Source organism: Martes martes (genome assembly GCF_963455335.1).
Source record: "Martes martes genome assembly, chromosome: 4".
Lineage (NCBI taxonomy): Eukaryota > Metazoa > Chordata > Mammalia > Carnivora > Mustelidae > Martes > Martes martes.
The window spans coordinates 31,727,759-31,749,694 of NC_137891.1; the positions used below are offsets into that span (position 1 = coordinate 31,727,759).

The 21,936-nt window shown below is 43.1% G+C and overlaps 1 protein-coding gene across 1 annotated transcript in view; it reads right to left on the reverse strand.

The window, feature by feature from the left end:
• Window positions 1–20,523, reverse strand: part of LOC308341129 (oxidation resistance protein 1-like) — a 365,268-nt gene extending 344,745 nt beyond the window's left edge. The window contains exon 1 of the mRNA XM_080800816.1: window positions 20,374–20,523. The gene's annotated coding sequence lies outside the window, so the exon portion shown is untranslated. The remainder of the gene's footprint in view (window positions 1–20,373) is intronic.
• Window positions 20,524–21,936: the final 1,413 nt, after the last annotated feature.

Sequence of the window (21,936 nt, forward strand, 5' to 3'; positions counted from 1 at the left end):
CACATCTTACATGCGTCCCAAATGCAGCCTCTCTGATCACCTCCACCGCTAGTCACGGTGCGGACGCCTCTGACTTCTCCCATCTGCTCTCGACGTGCTCCTGCCACTCTGCTTCAGCCCCTGACCTGTGCCTGTGTCTGGCCTCCCTGGCAGCCAGGATGAAACTTCCAAAATCATCAAATGGATTAGGTCACTCATGGGTTTAACAAATGACTTCAACATTCTCCGAGGACTGCTTTCTTGGCTATCCTGCTACCTCGCTGGCTGCGGCTTCTCAGGCCCCAGGCTTTGCCTCCATTCCTTCTGGTTCACTAAATATTACTCTGTCCTCAAGCAGATCCTCAACTTCCTTCTCTTCTCTGTCTACACATAATATTGTTCCTCACCTTCAGGCTTATCAAGCTCTGTCACATTATTCACATTACTGGAATATCTTTTCTTTAAAGCCTTTATATATGTGCTTAACTTGCTGGTTGTCTCCACCGACTAGAATGTAAAGTTTGTGAAAGCAGGGATTTCTTTAGATTTATTCACCACTTGTTCCCCCCACCCAATGTTTGGCAAACGGTAAGCACTTAGTTTATGTACTGAATGAAAAACATGAATGAATAAATGAGTTGGCTTCCAGTTATGGAACGAGTAAGTCATGGGGATAAAAGGGAAAATGGTAAACAAACAAACAAACAAAAAAAACACAATAAAAGTAAGTTTGGAATCCCTGAAATTAATACAGAATAAAAACTACAATCAGTTTAGAATACAGTAAGCTGAAATATATTATACAAAAATACATGTTTGGAGGTGGGACGTGTTCCTATATCAAATTGCAATCAGACACTCAGGCTATAGGAAAGCTCCGGACCTTCCCTGTGCTTCTGTCACCCAGATGTTGCTCCTCCGTGACTCATGCTGTTCTGCACTGGAACAGTCCTTTCCTTGCATCAGCATATGTACTGTCGGTCAGCAACTGTATCAAGTGCAAGGGTCATAAATTCAGAATTACCAGTTGGACTGTTGTAGACCTCACTCTCTTCTTTTCTGATTTTTCACAAAATTTAAGGAAGCTCCCACATCTTCCAATATACTTTGCCTGCCACTTCTGAATTCTCATCGCCCAGGAACCCCATCTGTTTGCATGTCCCACAGTCTCTTGGCTGAGGCTACAGGTCCCAGCAATCAAGCTTTGCATTCTTCATGGGCATGGCCATGGCAACCGGACATGCGTCATACCTCACTCCTTCTGGCAGAAAGATGAGCAGACTGAGATCCAAATGAACAGGAAACTTTGCCGCACAAATGTGCGTTTTCCAGCCACTTACCTGTGTGAGACTAGAAATGTCCTATCTAGCTAGAACAGCCTAGAAGGACTCTGTTCTTTTAATTATATATGCTTATAGAAACAATAACTGGTAACAAGCCAAACACTTGGAAGCAAACCCCAAATTTAAACGTGAATGCTAATCTTTGTTTACTAACAATCTCCTATGGATACAGAGGTAAGAACTGTTTTTTGTTTTTGTTTTTTTGGTCTCCAAGGCAATCGTTTATTAAGCCATCAGTTCATTAAAGACAGCACAGCAGAGTTTCATTATCCTCATGCTACCCCCCCTCGTGAAGCATTTTTCTTTTGAAAATGTGATGTTTTCACCATTATATTACCTGGGAGGGAGAAACCTACTTTCCTATCATAGGAGCACAAGGGATAATAACACCTCAGTATATTCTGTGATACAATGTAGAAAATCGTTGTTTATTGTATTCCCCCCTCTCAATGGAAGTGAGCTAACCAAAATGCTTCACAGTGTTCTCAGAAACCATTCAGGCCATACCCTATAAGACAATGTTTTCTAGTCACTGAATTACGCTATGCAGAGCAACTCCTCTTATAGCTTAGTAACCAGGTTCTATTTTTAGCTGAAGGGCTTATCTTGTAACCCTTCTTAGCAGAAATTAATATCCATGAGACAAGCACTGATGTAAGATAAAGTGAGTCTAAATAATGCCTCTGACTCCCCCTCGTTTTTCCTTTAGCCACAAACCATCCTAATTTATAGATGTTTCGTGTCTCCCTCTTCATAAAGAATTACGACAAAATAAGCCACTGACTAAACCGCATACCAGAAATGTCATTACAGTTCCTCTGCTTTCCACTTGAGGGTCACAGGACACTTGACATACTCATTGCCATTACCACACTTTGTATCTTTTCTTCCCTGCCTTTAAAAGGAAATGTCTGTAAGAAACTGATACCTAGGATACCAAACGGAATGAAGCTGTGGCAGCATTTTGCATCCAAAATGACTGACTCATATTTCCTAGCTATTTAACGTCCACATGAGAACATAAATGCCCTTCATTGCTGAGTTACTAGAAACAGAGGATAATTTGTCTTTTATTATTTCTACTGCTTGTCCTTCTAATCTTGTTATTCATGTGAGAGACCGTTACTGGAGTTGTAATGTCTTACTTGTTGAACAACAGACCCTAGAATGCCTCATGCCAAAAGCGAATGTGTAACAAATAAATGGACCCCTGGATTTCAGACGGTGGAGCTGTAAGTAAGAATCAGCCGGCTACCGTTTGTTTGTTTGTGTAATACACGGCAACGGCGCGTCTCCTATACATGAGAAAAAGTCGGATGCTACTACTTCAGAATGTAGCTTAAAAGATGCAGCGCTATTTAAAGGAAATGGCAACAGGAGTGGAAAGTTAGCACATTCCTTGGCTTCTCTTGCAAACCCTTTCTGGCTCAGGGAAGCAGAGATGTTCAATTCTTTCACTCGCGTACCAGATGACGTCTTTGGACCTCTCTCCCCTCCTGCTGCCACCTGAATGCTGGGGCAGTTTATCGGCAGCATATGTTTTCATTCTTTGGGTTGAAAGTAACAAATACCTCACTCAAAACAGTTGAAGCAGAAGTAGAAAATAATGGGTTCGTGCAACTGAAATACTCAGAAACAGCTATTTAGTGTGGTGGGATCAATGGGCTGAAATGTGCCTTTTCCTCTTCTGTTTCTATTTTCCTTGAAGTAGCTTCATTTTCAGGCAGACTTTCTCCATTTGGTGACAAAACTCCATCAGCAGCTGTAGATACACATTCTAACAGCTTTGTGACCTCCATGAGGAAGAGAGCATCATTTTGGCGTTCTGCCAAAATCACAGGGAGTAACTCCCTCCATCTTGCTGGCTGACATCATATACCTACTCCTGAACAAACCATTCTGGCTAAAGTTGGGGATACTCTGGCTGACTGAGTCACATGCTCACCCCAAGAGGAAAAGGAACAAAGGAAACAGGTGAGTCCCATATCAGCCATGGAGCTGAAAAAGTTGATCCCAGTGGTGGGGGCAGTCCACAAAGAAATGTTGCTCAGACAAAAGACATATATTCATGGAAACACATTCTCAAAAACAAATACCACCTGAAACAGAACAAAGCCTTTTGATCCAATGGTTAGGCTCTGAGGCGCTTACTGATATTGTGTGCAAAGATGCCAAATACACAGGAAAAAAAATTCTCTGCAACTTTTCTAATCACCTCTTCTGAATATCCTTGTCTCGAGGACCTTTCAAAGTCCTTTACAATGTACAGTCACCATGTATCCTCTTACGTCTTCTGTGTACTAGGTAAAAAGAACCCCAGTACTACTAATAAGCCACGTTAGTACAGGTGGGTGCCAACTGTCTCAGAACACGCTGCCTTAGCTTCGGGTGAAACAGTTCATAAATTGTACAAATGTAGGCACATGGACCCTGGGTTGACACCTTGAAACGGAAGAATGTTCCTCTTATTCATGCCCAATGCCTCAGAGTAGCCAAAAACAAAGTCCAACTAGAATAATACAATGAGCTGGTAGCTAATTCGTTCCATTGGTAACTAATACTATAATGAGGCAGACCTGATCAATTACTTTGAGGACAAAATTTTGCCATTTTGAAAAGTACACACATGAAATGAAAATTATATTTTATATTCTCACTCAAATGATAAAAAGATTGCAAGAATTTTAGTTCAAAGTAGTGGCTAAGAGGATCATATAGACATCAGTGTTCAATACTACTATGGCCCATGTTCGTTAATCAAATGGAAAATTCAAAACTTTTCTATAAATTTAAACGTACCAGGGATTACCAACCCGGCAAAGAGCTTTCTTGCAAGCCAATTCAATTACATAGTATCTTCAGCCTTTTATAATGAGGTCCAAATAAACAGGCAAACAATCACAACTAAAATAGCAAGCTGGTATCTAAATGACTTTAATAGCCTCTTTTCTAAAAAGATTGGAAACAATGTAATAGCTTTTATAATGGAAACGTTATGAAGAAGTCTTCAAAGATGCATGACAAAAGCCAGTGGTTTAGAATTCCCCTAGTTCAGAAGTTCAAAGAAACAAGTAATTTTATCTTGGAACTGAAACCAAAAGCTTGCTAGCAGACTTGAAGGAATAGTTGTAATAATGAATATGTATTATGGTACAGGTGTCATGTCCATTGTGCTTAAATAGCAGACTTTTTTTTTTTTTTTTTTTTTAATTTTTAGGCATCCTGCTTTTGTTTAATGCTATCTGTTCTCTTGGAAAAGAAATACAGTCACTCTGTATCGATGAAGGATCGTTGATCATGTCACCCCCTGCTTCAAAAACAAAAATCCTCAGTCTGGCCAGGAAGATCCTGCATTGTCTGATGGCTGGCTTATCTTTCCACCTCCACTTTGTCCCATCCTTATCCTTCTCCCAGGCACAGACTTTCATTTCCTTGTATGTGACGAAATGTTTCCTCTGCTAAGAACACTTCTCTACTCCTTGCCTCAACTCCAGCCCCATACAGCTCTGAACCTAGGGAGCCCCCTCCTTTCTCAAGCACAGGTCCCTCTATTTTTCAGCCTTCCTCCCATCCCACCTGCCTGGTCTACGGAGCACCTTCTGGACACTACAACCAATGCTTTTCCCTCCAACACCCATGAGGGCAGGGAGCATGTTTGTGTTGTCCCTTATTATATTCCAGTGTTAAGCTGAGTGACTGGCACGTACTAGAATCCCAAATGTTTGTTGGAAAAATATTCCATTAAAAAAAAGAAGAAGAAGAAAAATGTTCCATGAAATCGAAGCCTAATGTTTCCCTGTAAGTATATTTTTGTCAAAATATATTTTGATTTGGCAGATATCACTGTGATCTGCATTCCTGAGACACATCAGGAAGGTCACAGTGAAAGTATTTTAGTGACTTCAGGAAATTCCTAGATAACTGTGAGGTTATAGACAGACACAGGTCAATGATAGAAGTTAAACAAAAGCAGATTTTGCCCCAGAAGAGGCAAAACTTCCTGTCAGGGTTGTCAAAATGAAGTAAACTCCCCTGAGGTATTTAGAGAATCTACACAGAGAATCTACAGATTCTCAAAAATGTACCCTTTGCATTTACAAACTGGCATGAAACTTACTAGAACCAATGCTTCCTACAGAATAGCACAGCTGGCATTTAGCCAATCAAGCACAGATCTGGTAAATTAGAACTCACTCAACAGTCCTGGCTTTCTGGACCACACCCTGAATGGAACTTACTACTCAGATTCCAAGAAAGGTTTTAGGTTCTTAACCTTTCTAAGCGCTATGAATCCTTCTGGGAGTCAGTTAAGGCCTGTGACCTCTCTGAAGAATGAGATACACAGGACTATAAAGGAAACAAAATACAATGAAATACAACTGTCAAATTTTAAAAGCATGAACTGTGACATGGTAAACATGTTTTTTTTTTTTTTTTTACTAATTGAATACAAAGATCTAACAACAGCTCCAATAATAACACTTTCAAATAGGGATGAATATAAACGACTTTAAAAAAATATCTGTAGGGGCTCCTGGGCGGCTCAGGTGGTTAAGTGTCCAACTCTTGATCTCAGCTCAGGTCTTATCTCAGTGTCGTGAGTTCAAGCCCCACACTGGGCTCCAGTGGCAGATTTCACACTGGGCATGGAGCCTACTTAAAAAAAAAAATCTACAAACAACTGTAATGTGATGTGATATCATCTGTGATTTCCACTGGCAAAAAAGTCACAGGTACTACCAAGGCTTCTGTGTTTTGTGACCTGTACTCTCAATTAAGGGCAATGCTAAATTTCATTTGGATGTCAGTAACAGTAAAGATGTCATTTTTGTATCTAGTATTCTGAGTTCTATCCATGCTTGCAAATTACAGGTTAAAAACCTCCATTTTTGAAGGACATTACTTGAATTTTAAAGATCCTTTAGCCTGGAAGAATCTTTGATCAACTTGATGTAAGTTTAAGGGAGTGGAAAGGCTGTATATATATTTACGGAGGCCTCTGAGTTTCAAAAATAGAATGGTTTATAAATCAGTAGTATTTTATGCATTATAATGAAAAAGAACATGCAGATACTATGTAGGTTTTTTTCTTGCTGAGAAAATCAGGACCTTCAAGTCTCTCCTACCCTTACAATCAACCCCTCCCGGCAACTCCTGCTTTCTCCGTAATTCTCTCGATCTACTTCTGAATGTTTGCATTTTCTAAAGTGCTGTGTTTTTCATGAAACATTCATGGCTACTGCTCTAATGGTTACCATCAGTAATTACTGGCACAGGGGTGAGGTCAAGCAACTTTCCTTTTATTCCTTTTTATTGTCAAGTAGAATTCTGCTCTGTGGAATACTACCACAATCTGTTTATCCATTGCCCAACTGAAGGACATCCCGGTTACTTCCAATATGTGGCAATTATGAATACAGAGGCTACTGATGTTTGCATTCTCTGGGTCTATCCTCAGTCTTAGGCCTTAGTCTGGGTCTTGGGTTGACTTTTCCTCAACATTTCTGCCCCGTCTTCCCTGCGTCAACCAAAATATGCTCTTGATCTGTTGCAGATCTCCAGCTCGTATCAGTATGGGATACTGGGCCCAGTGGGGTTTCCGTCCCTCCTCCAGAGGCTTAAGGCTTTTGTATATGAGGGAAGAATCTGGGTTTGTAGGTGAGATTTTGTGCCTGTTCCCAGGGGAAGCCTCTCACTACCTGCACACCTGAGGAACCAAGGGGTTATCTGTCTGGTCCACTTTCCTGCCCCTGAGCTTTCTAGTGAACACTGAGCAGAGGCCCGTGGGGGAGAACGAGTGGGGAGTGCATATTCTCCTTGTGCCTGTGCTCCCATTTATTGTCAACTAGACTGCTGGCCTTCACTTGACTTTTAAGTATTCATTTACGATTTTAAATGCTTTCTTCTTCTTCTTCTTCTTCTTCATGTTTTAAATTTTTTTACTATTCTTAGTTGTGGTAAAACATGTATGACATAAAATTTATCATCCTAACTATTTTTAGGTGTACAGTTCAGAGGCACGAAGGACAGTCACATGGTTTCACAACCATCACTACTATCCACCTCCTGTTTAATATCATACCACTTTTTAAGTTTCAACTACCCAAATTTTTTTTTTAACGATTTTATTTATTTATTTGACAGACAGAGATCACAAGTAGGCAGAGAGGCAGACAGAGAGAGAGGAGGAAGCAGGCCCCCCGCGGAGCAGAGAGCCCGATGCGGAACTCGATCCCAGCACCCTGGGATCATGACCAGAGCTGAAGGCAGAGGCTTTAACCCACTGAGCCACCCAGGCGCTCCATCAACTACCCGAATTTTTAAAGGAAGCTTGTGTCATTACTTTATACTAAAATTAGAACTTAGCATAAATAGAGGATAAAATAAAAAAATAAATACAATGAAAACAAAACAGTGTTACTGGACTTCTAAAAGCTTTACATCTGAAGCCTACTCTTCATTTAAAAGGGAGATTTAGGTGTATTTGAGAGGTGTTACAAACTAGCACCAAACTGAAACTTTCTCCTTACCTTAGTGAGAAACACTGAAAGGGAACAGATTCAAAGTTCTTTCAGTTCAATTCAGTACATATCCATATGCCACCCAAAGTCATCCTGCATAAAACCAGTCATTGATCCCATACCTTTAGAAACACTGCTTTAGCCTAAGTCCCCTCCAGTCTTCACATTAATACATTAACTTTAGAGGTTCGGGGCTAGTTCTGCTGGCAAAGACAGCCTAGAGGAGGAAAGAGATTAAGGAGAAAAATTACTCCCCACTTCCAACCCTATTTTTAGAATGGTAAAATGAAACAAAGATAGTAATGATACATGAGCAAGGAAATCCTAGAAGACCAGAAGGCTATAAAAGATAGTAGGCATGAATATGGCAGGGCTGATACCAATCAGGTAAGTACCCGGGAAAACAATGCACATACATTTGTAAACCAGACTCTGATTAAACAACCAATTCGTTCAACAAATAGTTACCGATCCCCTGCTTTATGACAGATAGCGTGTGGGATCCTGGATTGTTCTTGATCGGTGACAGAGTAACCTCCGAAATAACATGTCTGCCTAAGAGCTGGAGACTATGTCTGCCATTTGAACTTCTCCTTCTACCAACATGTAGTACCATACTCAAGGCTCAATAAACGTTTGGGGTTCGCTAGAGCCCTCGGTACTCCTAGAAGAGAATCTTCAACATGGAACCGTGGGCAGTTATCTAATCTAGGCGCCCTTCACATTCAGAAATCTCTTCTACATCAGCATGACAAATATTTACCCAGTTTACGCTGACTGCTTCCAGAGCTGTGGCCCTCACTAACTCTCATGGTAGCTCATTCCTCTCCAGAACCCACTAATGTAAGAATGTTTCTGCTCACAGCAAGAGAAAATGGGCTTCCCTGAAACTTCCAGCCATGGGTCCTAGTCTCTGTATATGAACAAAGATGGCATCTTTCTTCCTTTCAACATCTGGAGGCTCATATGATATTTATCTTAAACTCCCCTTTGCCAAGTTTATGGTCTGCAGTTCAAAAAAACTGTTCTTAAAAGCTGAATTGTTTTCTACCAGTTTTCCACTGGACAGAAGATTATCTAAAAAAGAGTGCCTAACACTTGCCATGATGCTTCAGATAGAGTTTTATTAGAGAGAATGATAGGATATCACCCCTCCTGCTCTTCAGACCTAGCCGTGTGCACTGTTGTTTGTCTCACCCACACCACACTTGTACTAAGTTGGATGGTGTTCCTCCCAATTTCATGTCCTCCCTGGAGTCTAAGAATCTTACCTTATTTGGAAGTAGAGTCTTAAAAGATGTCATTGCTTATGTTAAGATGGGGTCACACTAGAATAGTAAGGGCCCTTAATCCAACGCGACCTGTGTCCTTATTAGAAGACAAGAGACAGAGTCAGACGCAGCGGAGGGTGAACACCATATGACAACGGACAGAGACTGCAATGACACATCTATAAATCAAGGAACGTCATGGATTCCTGGACGCACCAGAAGGTAAAAGAAAGGCATGGAACAGAGTCTCCCCGTCAAGTCTTCAGAGACACAACAACCCCCACCAACATTTTGACTCCCGAAGTCTATCTTTCAGAACTGTGAGACAATGAATTTCTGCGGTTTGAAGTCACCCAGTTTGTGGGAACTTGTTACAGCGGACTTAGGAGAGTAACACAGTATTTTTGTCTTCAACATAGATACTCTGCTTAGATATTATACTCAGGGCTCCCCCCACCTTTTTTTCCTTCTAGTAATTCATCACCACCGAAGCACGTTTCTCCATCATGAATCTCTGTAACGGACATTAGTTCAGTGTGCCTGCCCAGCATCATCTATTTCCATTTCTCTGGTAGCAGCAGATCATGGATTATGTCTTGGGCTAATTCCTTGGGCTCATTAAACACAGTTGTCAGTGGACTATCAGTCAAGATGTCCTGTTCTTTCCCAGAACATACTCTCACACTCTCTCTCTCCCTCTCTCTCTCTCTCTCTCTCCCCTGCTGGGAATCCTGAGCCGTGACCATAGCGACACAAAGATGGAAAAGAGCTAGAGTTGGTTCATCCCCATAGTGGGCTATCCTCTCCAAGGTCTTGTTTGTCAGCATTTCCTTCAGTTCCATGAACTCTTCCATCAACTACCCAAGGAATTCCTTTCTGCTTAAATTAACCAGGATCAGTTCTATTTAATTTAGTTAGGGATGCTGATAAATTAGAAAACTGAAGCTCTGTATTTTGTTCTGTTTTCTTTTATTGTTTATCTTATTTTGCCTTACAAATATTAGTAGGGTGAAATTTCAGTTTCACTCAATTCCCTCCCACAAAAGTCAAAATGATTAGCTCAAAATACCTCGAGGTACAACTATCTATAATGGATTTGTTATTGTTATTTGCAAAGGCTATGTGTTTCAGTCCAAGAAGAGGAAGCTGATAGAAAACTTAAAATAATGCATAGTTCAAGTGGACTACTAGCAACCTTTTTATTTTCACACTGAGGATGGCAAAAATAATTTATTAACTGCAATACCCAAGAAAAGTTTCCCCATAATATTTAATGACAAACATGATGTGTACCTAAGAATGAAACAAAAATTCTTAATACATAACATAACCAGCAGTTGTGCCAATAAGGCTATGCTAAAATGTCATCTCCCTAGGTTTTCTTATTTCTTTTCTTTTATTTTTTCATTTAGAGTGAAGGAGAGAGAGCATGCACATGGCGGTGGGGTGGGGGGGGCAGGGAGAGGGAAAGAGAGAGAGAGAGAGAATCTTAAGCAGGCTCCAAGCCCAGCACGGAACCCATTGCAGGGTTCAATCTCACAACCAGACCCTGAGATTATGACCTGAGATGAAATCAAGATCTGACGCTTACCCAACTGAGCCACCTAGACGCCCCTCCCTAGGTTTTTCTAAAAATCGCTGAATATTTCCATAGTGCCAGAATGGTTCTTTTCCCTCTTGGCTGTTTATTTTAGTTCACATAATTAAAAACTATATCTTATTCTTTCTCTATTATATACTTACGAATATGATTGTTTATTTGAAATTCAAAACCATGCTGGTAAAGAGTTAAAATTGCACTTTGATAAATACTTCAGTGATATAAAAGAGTACCTTTAAACTTCCTTGGCCCTTTTAAGAATTTAAGATCTAAATAGATCTAGTGGTAATAAATGTCCTACTTATTTCTGTCATTCTTTTATTTTTTAACTCATTATGCTAGAATATATATTCCCTCATGTTGGGAAGTAACTATGGGAAAACCAATTTTTAACCTTGACATGTTCACCTCACTCATCACAAGTAGATTATATTTTATAGTAGCTTAAAAGCTGGCTTTAAAAATGCAATGATGTTTATGTCACTAAACCATCTAGATGAATGAAAACAGAATAAAATATTTTTTACTCAAAGCTATTTATCATGGCTGTTAACATTCTTCTGCTAAACTGTGGTATGTGCCTGTGACATCTTGTCACTGTGATTTACATAAAGATTTAAACACAGATGAGAAGGAATCCTTAGTCTATTACTATACTAATTCTCAATGTAAGACCACATTTTATCTTAGAAAACAACTGCATTTAAAAGTCTTCTGTGGAGGGAGAGGGAGAAGCAGACTCCCTGCTGAGCAGGGAGCCCAATGTGGGGCTCAATGCGGGCTTGATGCAGGGCTCAAACCAAGTACTCTGGGATCATGACCTGAGCCAAAGGCAGACACTTAACTGACTGAGCCACCCAGGTGCCCCAACAAATGTTTATCTGCAACAAAACATAAATCTCAGTGTCTATCCATCCAGTCTAATGATGTATAATTAAGGATGAAAGCTAATATACATTGGTATCTTTTAATCATGACGATTCAGATCTATTCAGTAGTGGAGAGGGGAGAATTCTCTAGACTTCAACCATGACTTGGATGAAATAAAACCATGACTACAACATTTTTCTTTAGGGCTGAATAATAACATAAGTGCTGTAGTGGCCCCTTCTTCTTTATCTGTTAATACAGAATCTTTCTTCTCCCCAAAACAAACTCCTACCTTTCTATAGGAAAACATATACCAACCAACCTATATCATCCTGGCCACTGTGACTGGTACACTAGGCTCTTACCTAACTGGAGCCAGCAAGATATGAAGGGGATGTTTCTTGGGATTTCTGAAAAGAGCAGTTTCTTCGTTCTTCTGCGACAGCTATGAGAAGATTCTCACCTTCACTGGATTTGAACCTGAGAGAATAAAGCCCTACAAGCTTCTGGCAGCCATCTTAGAACCCCAAGGAGAGACCCTGTCACAAATAGATCCAACACTCAGGAAGGGGAACTAAGAGACTGCAATGGGTTGGGGGGACACCTGTGGGGTGGCTCAGTCAGTTAGGTGTCTGCCTTCAGCTCAGGTCATGATCCCAGAATCCCGGAATCGAGCCCTGCATTGGGCTCCCTGCTCTGTGGGAAGTCTGCTTCTCCCTCAGCCCCTCACCCGGCTCATGCTCTCTTACTCTCTCAAATAAATAAATAAAATTAAAAAAAAAAAAAGTGCAACAGGAAAACAAGGAACTTGTCACGTGGTATAGACCCTAGATCAGGTCCTACTTAGAGACACAGTTCCCTCCTGTACCCAGTTACGTAATTATGAAGACTTTTTTTTTCCTTAAGCCACTTGAAATTAGGTTTTCTGATTCTTGACAATAAAAGAATCTGAACTGATTCAAGTATAAATGATCACCTTCAAGGGCAAGGCTGAAATATGGTAGGATTAGCAATGTACAAGGACAAAGGGTGCTAGGATTGATGCTAACATCTTTATTCGCTTATCTCCCTCAATCACAACAAAAATCATACTCATAATCTGGTATCTGATTTGTGATTCTCAATAGATAGGAGAAACTAGAAAGCCAAATAATTTGCCCAAGTTTTCACAGCCACCAGCTGAAAAAAAAAAAAAAAAAAAGATTTGAATTCAAGTCTGTCTGATTCTAAAGGGAATGTCCTTTAAAAGTTGCCATCTGTCCTGGTTTCCACTTTTAAGTCTTTCATTACCGCAAACTGATTACATATCTTCACCATAAATTACAAATAAGACAGCATACATAATACAACTTAACTTGCAAAGTACCTCTAATGTGTATAGGTTTTTACATTTTTATTGAATCCGAAACTCTTTTCAAGAAACCACAATGGCAACAGCATTAAACTGATTTAAAATAACAACATCACGGGGCACCTGGGTGGCTCAGTGGGTTAAAGCCTCTGCCTTTGGCTCAGGTCATGATCTCAGGGTCCTGGGATCGAGCCCCGCATCGGGCTCTCTGCTCAGCGGGGAGCCTGCTTCCCTTCCTCTCTCTCTCTGCCTGCCTCTCTGCCTACTTGTGATCTCTGTCAAATAAATAAAATCTTTAAAAACAACAACAACAACAACAACATCACTATGACCTTTGGCATCAGAACCACGAGAAGGCCAATCTTCAATTTTCTGATCATTAATAAATGTAACCTAGCTGAAGAATATTATCCATAGTGGTACTTTTGGTTCTTAGATACCTTTACCTAAAATTCTATTTATGTTCACCCCAATTAGGAAAAAAATGAATATGTCCTTGATCAATCTGATCATTAGGTGAACAGTTAAGCTGAACTATACAAATTCAATTACAGATCCACTGATTTTTATTTTTATTTATTTACTTTTTTTTTACGTATAGAAAACCTGGACTATAACAACTGAAAAGAGACGTTCTTCAAATAAATAAGCATTTTTAAATAAATAGAAGAAATATGGATTTAACCAAGAATCTAAGTGTGCTATTACGGTGGAGAAGGTTTGAGCAGAAACTTGAAAAAAATGTAGACTCAGCTGAAATGATGCAGTGACTGCTGAACTTGAGCAAATCACTTCATAATCCTGAATCCCCAACACCTCATCAGTTAGAAGAAGACATCAGATGACTTCACCGCTGACATCCCTTCCTAACCTATGATGCACACCATGGCCCTTTTCCCCCCTCCCTTTGCTCATCATGACCTTTCTGACTCCCTATACTCTCTGCTCCCCCTTCTTGGACACCAACCATGTAAATTCCGGCACCAGAAGCATGGATAAGACCACCACATCCATATTTAATAGGCATCTCCACTTTAAAAATATTTCTTCTAATCCTATCATGAACTCTGCAGGAAAAAAAGAAAAAATTATCACCATTTCAAAAATGAGGAACTGGAGCTCCATGAAGTTAAAAAGAAGTTCATCTAAAGTCAAAAAACTACTAAGTAGAAGGACCAGATTTGGCTGCAAAGTTCTTGATCCAAAACTGCTATAGCTCTTTCCTCATAATGCGTGGTTAGCATTCTGCTTCATCAGTTGGTGTTTTCCAAATATATCAAGTGATTCTCAAGCCTGGTCACAGTATTGGTTCAAATCAAAATTGTTAAAATCAGGCTTCAAAATCTAGAAAACTGACATCTCTGTTTTGGTCAGTGGGGTCCCAGACCAATGTCAAGTAGCATCATGTGCTTGTGTACCACAGGCTGCTGTCAGCACCCGTGACTGTGCTCCCAATGACAAACAGCACGTCGCTTTTACCTTCTTCAAGAAGACAGAGACAACTCTAAATCACAAAATTAGAAAGGACTGTATCAGTATCAGCTTAGCCCAGTATTCTGATTCTAAATGACATCACATAATAAATTTCCCAGAGATAGAAGAGACATGCTATTTATAATGAAGGCTGAAAGCCTCAGGAGATGTCCTGGGCTATTTGTTTCTTCAAGATGAATATGCATCTATAAACAAAAGTAAAACCTTCCACAGGCAGGTCGCCTATTTCATGCATTGCTATCGCTCATCCTTAATGATAATAAACTATAATGAAATAAAAAGAAGAAACCCTCTTTGCCTTTGCCATAGCATAAATTTCAAATCCTACTTTTGCTGTTGTTGTTCTCAAGTTCGACGGGAGCAACATACAGCGTTTGATAAAATTCTCTGCCCTCACGCTACCTTTCTTTCAACTGGGATGATAACTGACATGCCACGATGACCAGCAAGTTTTTTTTTAAGTAATGGAACCGCTATATTAATCCATGGGCCCCTAAATAAGGTGTATGTATGACCTAATGTGCGGAACAACAAAAATGCTCAGTTCTATAATCTTTCTATTAGTCACCTCAAAACAGTGACACGGCTTGCTCAGTCTCTGAAGGTGTGTCGTCAGAGTCTCTACTGCAAACACGATTAGGACAGAACTGATTTCAAATTCTGCTTCCTTCTAACCATCATACCAGCCATCCCAAGGCTTTCTTCCACCAGGACTATCAGCAGCATATAAGGGCACACAGCTATTCAACACGCGAACTGCAGGGAAGGGAACCATTTCTCCTTGTTCTGATGTCAAACACAATCAATAACCACTTCCTAAAGAAAGAAAATGGGGAGACAAGAACTGACCGCGTTCACCCTAAATCGCTCATGCCCTCTTTGTCTAGTCTACACAGACATCCACATAACCTTCCCCTCTGAAGGTCTGTGTTCAGAAGTATTTTGAAGAATTATGCTGTATCTCTATAATTGCTCCAAATTTCATGAAAATGAGTAACCATCCTGTTTACAGATACAGTTTTAAAGATGTGTATAAAACAGGGGCGCCTGGGTGGCTCAGTGGGTTAAAGCCTCTGCCTTCCGCTCAGGTCATGATCCCAGGGTCCTGGGATCGAGCCCCGCATCCGGCTCTCCGCTCCGTGGAGAGCCTGCTTTCTCCTCTCTCTCTGCCTGCCTCTCTGCCTACTTGTGATCTCTGTCTGTCAAATAAATAAATAAAATCTTTAAAAAAAAAAAAAAAGATGTGTATAAAACAATGCATGTTCTCTGAATGACCTTAGTTTTGAAACTGACTGCTATGCACACGGCAGCCTACCCTTAAAGATGCCAATAGTCCCGGTACCTACAACAGGACTTGCTACCGTTGCATTGACAAATGCTTGCTGAATTTGTAATACATGATTCTCATTGGTTCAAATCATATCCATGAGCTTTTATATAGTCCAATGACAGGGACACTCCACCAACACCAGTTTTGTTCACACTGAAGTTCTATTTTCCTTGGTTCTTTCACCATTCCCCTGGGAAAGAGGAAGCCTTCCTAACAGCAACTGAACGAACAACTGAAAAACAATTCAAACAGGCAACCAGAGACACTGAGGTTGACTTTGTGGGAAACAAGCGCTTTCCCACTGCTTTTTTGCAAGAGAGACACCAATCTCTGCTCCAAATGGAAACAGGGAAGAGCTGTTTATGTCTGTACACACAGGAAACAAGGGAGGGATTACTGGGTACCCCAGAGACTTAGCAAGAGTCTGAAGTCTCTTCTGCTACAGAAACTCCTGAGGGACTGAGGGATGGCCATGGCCAGGAGTGAAGGGAATGGTTATTAGAACGAGAAAGGAAGTAAGCAGCCCTAATGATGATCTCTGTAGAATGAACTGTGGTATCAACCAACCAATCACCAAACAATGGGGGGGGGGGCAAGGAGAAAAGGTCAAATAGTGACCAAATCTCTTTAGTTCTTCTAGACCTCCTTGTGATAATGACAAAGCTTTTATCTAGTAAGTGTTGTGAGTTCCTGCATACCGTGGTCTTAGACCTGTTCCCTGATCTTATTACATTCATGAGTGTAAGCTATTGCTCTTTTTCTCTAGGCAAGAGTACTGTGCTACAAGCTAGAAAGGTCTGTTTATCAACACATGCCATGCTGTCAACTTAAAATTGGAACTCAATACATGAAAATTATATGGGATTCTTACCTTCTTGCGTTGATGTCTACAAATACTAAGGTTTCACTTTGGAACATTTTATGAGGCTTCTAATAAAAATTCATCTAACATTTTTTCCTCCAATTCTGTTCAATCCCTCACCACATGAAAAAAATTACTAGTTGTAATCTTAATTAATTTTAATTTTAAAAATTTTAATTATGTACGTTAAAGAGCAATTACCAAACCAGTTCAGTGGAAAATATGTAGCTGAACAGTTTTATAACTTGTTTTCATCAAAAATGTTTACTCAGTTCATATGTACACTATACAACCTATCATTGTAGACATTCCCAATACAGGCTAGGATTTGTTTTCAAGACTGAAAAGAAGTTCTGCTAAAAGGAAACCTCTTCAATTTCCCTAAAACAAGTGTTTTTGAACATGGAGCCATTTTGCAAAGAAAGCCTCTTAGTACTAACTACTCCTACTAATTTTCAAGATGAATTCCAATAGCCATATGTGAAAGTATCCTAACAAGAGTTGTTTTTATTTCAAAACATATCTTGTGATAAGGCAGGGTTTTTCAAATTCAGCCCTACTAAGATTTGGAGTCAGATAATTCTTTATTGTGGGAGACTGACTACCCAGTGTGTTGTAGAATGTTAACAACATTCCTGGCCTCTGCCCACAAGATGCCTGAAGTACCCCTCTTCCCAAAAAATGTCTCCAGATGTTGCCAGTGTACCCTGGGGGAGGGGGGAGGGGCAAAGTCACCCCTCTAGAAAACCACTGTTCTAAGCCTATCAAAAAGATACCCTGAGGTAACAGGTGATTTCTCTCCTTCCATATTGACTAACATTTCTTTCTCTCTCGTAGTTCTGTCTCATCAAGTCATTTCAGCACTTTTTTAAAACGCCTTTACCTTAGGACAGCAAAGATTTCACTGAATATTTCTTAAAGCATACCAGGGCTTAGGAAACAATCCTCCTGGAAAATTACTGTCAAAATATGCTTCTGAGGACTAAGAACCAGTCCAAGGATACAATCCTATTTCCAATGCAAGAGATGAAGGATAGAGAGAGAAGGGTTTTCTCGTTTCACATTAAATTTAACATTTTATAAATGAAGACTTCACCTCCACATGGTCATAAGCTCTTCAGGAGCCTCAATTCTGCCCTTTTTTGGTGGGGGGGGGACACCCAAATCAATTTACGCAATAATCACTCCTCCTTGACCTCCAAACAAACAAAACAGGGCAAACATATAAGGTTATGTTGTATCTGTACAGCACTCCAGGGAGAACAGAATTGATGGCTAACCTTAACTACATGTTCTAACAATAATCAATGGAAAAAAAAAAAAAACATAGTAATAGAAGGAGAAACTGACAGCATTAAGTCTTTATTCAGTCTTCACCTTTCAGATATCCAGAATCACGGACATATTTCATAAGGTGCATCTCAACAGTTACTGTTCTAGAAACTGAGAAAGCCACTGTCACATGGAATATGAGGATGTGCCCTGGCCATGAAGCTTGTTGTCCTTTCTGCTGTATCCCTCCACAGGTCAGTGATCACCCAGCAAGACAGCCCATACCATGATCCTCACCACTTTTCTAGAGTTCTCACTTCCCTTCATCTGCGGCTCCCCCTGCAATTTGGATGCAGGAACTATTTCTGGTGGTTGCACAACCACCTCAGAGCCCAGCCCTCTTAGGAATCCGCAGACAGTAGATAAGTTCTCACTCTTCCCTTTCCGAGTCCTTCCATAGATGGTACAGGTTTCCAGAGTCACCTTCATCCTCATTTCCCCGTATCTGGTAAAGTCCCTCTAAAAATATGGCAACGGCAGAGAGCATTGAAAGCTGGATGGAGTCTGAGAAGGCGCAGACGTGGTAACAGATCCCGCCCCCCCTCCCATCTCCCCGGCTTCCGATCCTGTATGCTGAAGATGCTTCTTCCCTTCTTGCGGTTGGTGGGTGAAATTTTTCCAAGTCAAAGAGGCGTTTTTGCATAAAGCTTTTTGCATTAGACGCTTGTTTATTCTATTAATCTGGTCTTATTTTCTTTTTAAGTTACATTTACATGTGGGAAACTCACGGAAGATCCCTGGTCTCGAAAACCCATGAGTGCTGGTCACTCTGCCGGGCTTCTGGGTCCCAATGGCCATTTGGAGCCATCATGCTTCCGGAGTCCGTGGGGTAACATCACCGCGTCACCTGCAGGGGCAGCAGAGTGAACTGCGGACCCCCGGAGTGACGCCCCAGGTAAGGAACTGAGGCCGGAGCCCCTTTGGCCGCCGGGACTCCTAGGATTCCCCCTCACCCCTCCCTCCCCCGCACAGAAGGGACGGCTGCCGCCTCGGGGTACCAAATCAGAGCACAAGACTGGAGCCAGGTTCGGGGTGTTCGGGGTGTGCAGGGGACCGGGAAGAGATTAGAAAGGTGCATCATTGGACGAGCAAGGAATGTGACCCTGGGGAAAGGAGACAGAAGAGACGTAGGAAAACACGTTTCCCTTAATCCCCTCCCCGTGCCGCCTGTGGATCCCGGGATCTCCTCGTCATGGAGACAGACTGCAGCAACAGACGCGACCCTGGGCTGGCAACACGCACACACTCGCGCACACACGCCCCGCCGCGAGTTGCACGCTACAGACTTCTGCCTGACTTCCCAGCCCAAAACACCTTACCTTCCGGGCCAGACCACGGATTCCTACGGCCCAGAAGAGACACCACCCCTCTCCGCCCCCTGCAATACACACATTCCGACTCCAGACTGCACTCCGAGGAGGCCGGGAACCACTTACGGGAAGCCCAGGCAGTTCCCATGTAAATAACTGCCCTCCCGGCTGCCTGATCTGTCCAAATCTCCCACTAGCTCGCCCAGAGCAAGCAAGCGGCCCTGCGACCAAGCCAGGTAGGAAAAGGAGGAGGAGCCTGGGGTGCAAATGAACCTCAGAGGACCGCTACTAGTATTCAGGGGACCACACGTAGCCTTAAACCCCTTCCCGAGCCTTTGGCTCACCAGCAGCCCGGTTCCTCCATCCGATCTCTGCACCGCTGCCCTCCTCCTGCTCACCCAAATCCCTCAACGATTTTTCAGCTGGCCCTTCCAGGCCACTTTCGGCATCCATCTCTCTCCAGACGGTTCCCAACAGTAGCCTCGCATACTCACTCCAAAGACCTTGATTCAAGGCTGCCTCGCACCATCATTACAGCGCCCTGAACCTGGCACTAATTCCCCAAATTATCCGGGTCCACTCGTTTTCTCCGGAACCTACTGTCCCTTCCACCAGCGTCCTTTGCTCTCTTTCAAATCCGCTTTTCACGCGCCCCACTTTCCATCTCTGCCGCTCCGGCCAGGACACGCTCACACACACACCCTGCAACAGCCCCTATACTGCGCTCTCACGCCGCTCCCACCCTAACCCCCGGAGACACCCCGCTTTCCCTCTGCGGCTCTTCTCGGCCGGGCACCCGCACCCAAACCTAGCTTCTCCAACCCGCACCAGCCCGCTCCCCGCCTGCCGGGTCCTTTCCCCTCACCTCGCGGTCCTTCCCCTCTGCCCAAGTTGGCCCCCTCGGCCCCCGCCAGAGTCAGTTCAGCCCTCCTGCTCTGCCGGTCGCCCCGGCTCGAGCATCCCGGCGGCCGCCCGCTCTCAAATTGGCCACGCGGCTCGCCGAGGCGCCGGGCATTCGGGGCAGCGGCTAGCCGCGCCTCCCGCCAGCCAGCCCGGGCTCCCTGGGGCGCAGAACCTTCGTCCCACCGCCCAACCACCTTACAAACTTACTTGCCGGTCGCCAGGAGGGGGCTGCGGTGAGCGGCGGCGGGCCCCGAGGCGGCGAGTGCGCCCCTCTCGGCGGGGCTAGGCGGCGCGGCGCCGGCGCTGCGCTCCTGCGGCCGCGCGGTGAATGGGCTCAGCCTGACGCAGCCCAGTTCTGCCCGCGCCGCCGCCGAGGCCGCCGAGCGCTTCCACACATGCTCAGTTTCCGGACCTGCCTGCGTGGACGCTACCAAGAGCGAGGAGCGGCGGGGGGGAATGGGAACAGGCGGAAAGCAGCCACCAACGGGCGGCTGCGAGCGGGAGGCTACCACGTTGGAAGCCGGGGAAGAAGACGGACGACGCGCCGCTAAAAATAGCTCCTGCGGAAACCGCGGCTCTGGCTTAAAGCGCCCCCTCCCGCGCGCGTCCCCGCCGCCCGGAGCGGAGCCTGCGCTCGATGCCGCGGCGGGGACCGGAGCGCGCGCCCAGTCCGGCCCCTGCCGCCACCTTTCAGAGTGCCTCCTACCCAGGCCCCAGGGCTGCCCGCACTATTGGGGGGTGAGGGGAGTGGGGGGAGTGGGGGGAGTGGGGGGGGGTTACTCCCGCCCGCCGGGCAGTCCAATTTCAGGTGTCGCCAAAGACACGGAGGAAAGTTGGGCTAAAGCGATGAAAAAGCTCCGCCACAACGAAATTGGCTCCGATTTCTGGAAAAAAAAAATCATTTTAGGGGGTTGCTTGGATTTGTTAGGAGGAAGAAAGGGCGACGTTCAGCATCCCAGGAAGCTGCTAACAAGCAAACTTCTTTTCCGGGCGTTTATGACTCCGTGGCATATTCGCTGACACCCATCCCGATCTGGCTGGTTTTGTTGTTCTTGTTTTCCGAACCGTAATTTCTTTGCCCCATGTTCTACCTCCAACCTTCCTCCTCCAACCCGGCTTTTAAACTGCACAAAGAAAAGGACGCAAACTGGAGAAGGGTAGATCCTGCTGGCGGAACTGAACGGGAACCTGGCCATTTGGTGACGGTGCGCGGCCAGGGTTCCGTCGGCCCCGTTGCAGAGCTCGGCCCCGATGTCTCTTCCTTGGTCTCCTGAGCATCCAACACTTACAGCCTCATGAACTCTCAAAGCCACAGATCCTGCAAATTAACTATTTCTCCGCTATTAATTTTCAGTACATTCTACCTTAATTCCAGATGATATGCTTTTGAAATTTTTCCACCTTTAAACGGCGACTTAACAAGTGTTTCCAATTCCCGCCTTTTTCATTTATTTCATTTCTCACAACTACCCTATAAGGGAATCATTATTTCAGTTCGATAGATAAAAACTTTGGTGTTCAGAGATGCTCATCTTTTACCTGGAGTAATACTGTAATGTTGAACCCAGAGTCAGCCAAACTAGAAATTCCTGTGGTTTCTGCATAACCTACTACCCAAAATCTATGCCTTTACCTGAGATAAGGGCTCAGGAAATTTAAGAATAATTCTCCGTGGAGTGCTAATAATTGAAAAAATGCTGATTGGGAGCTTTGTTTTACTTTTTCTTTTTCTTTTTTTTTCTTTTCTTTTTCTTTTTTTTTTTTTTTTCT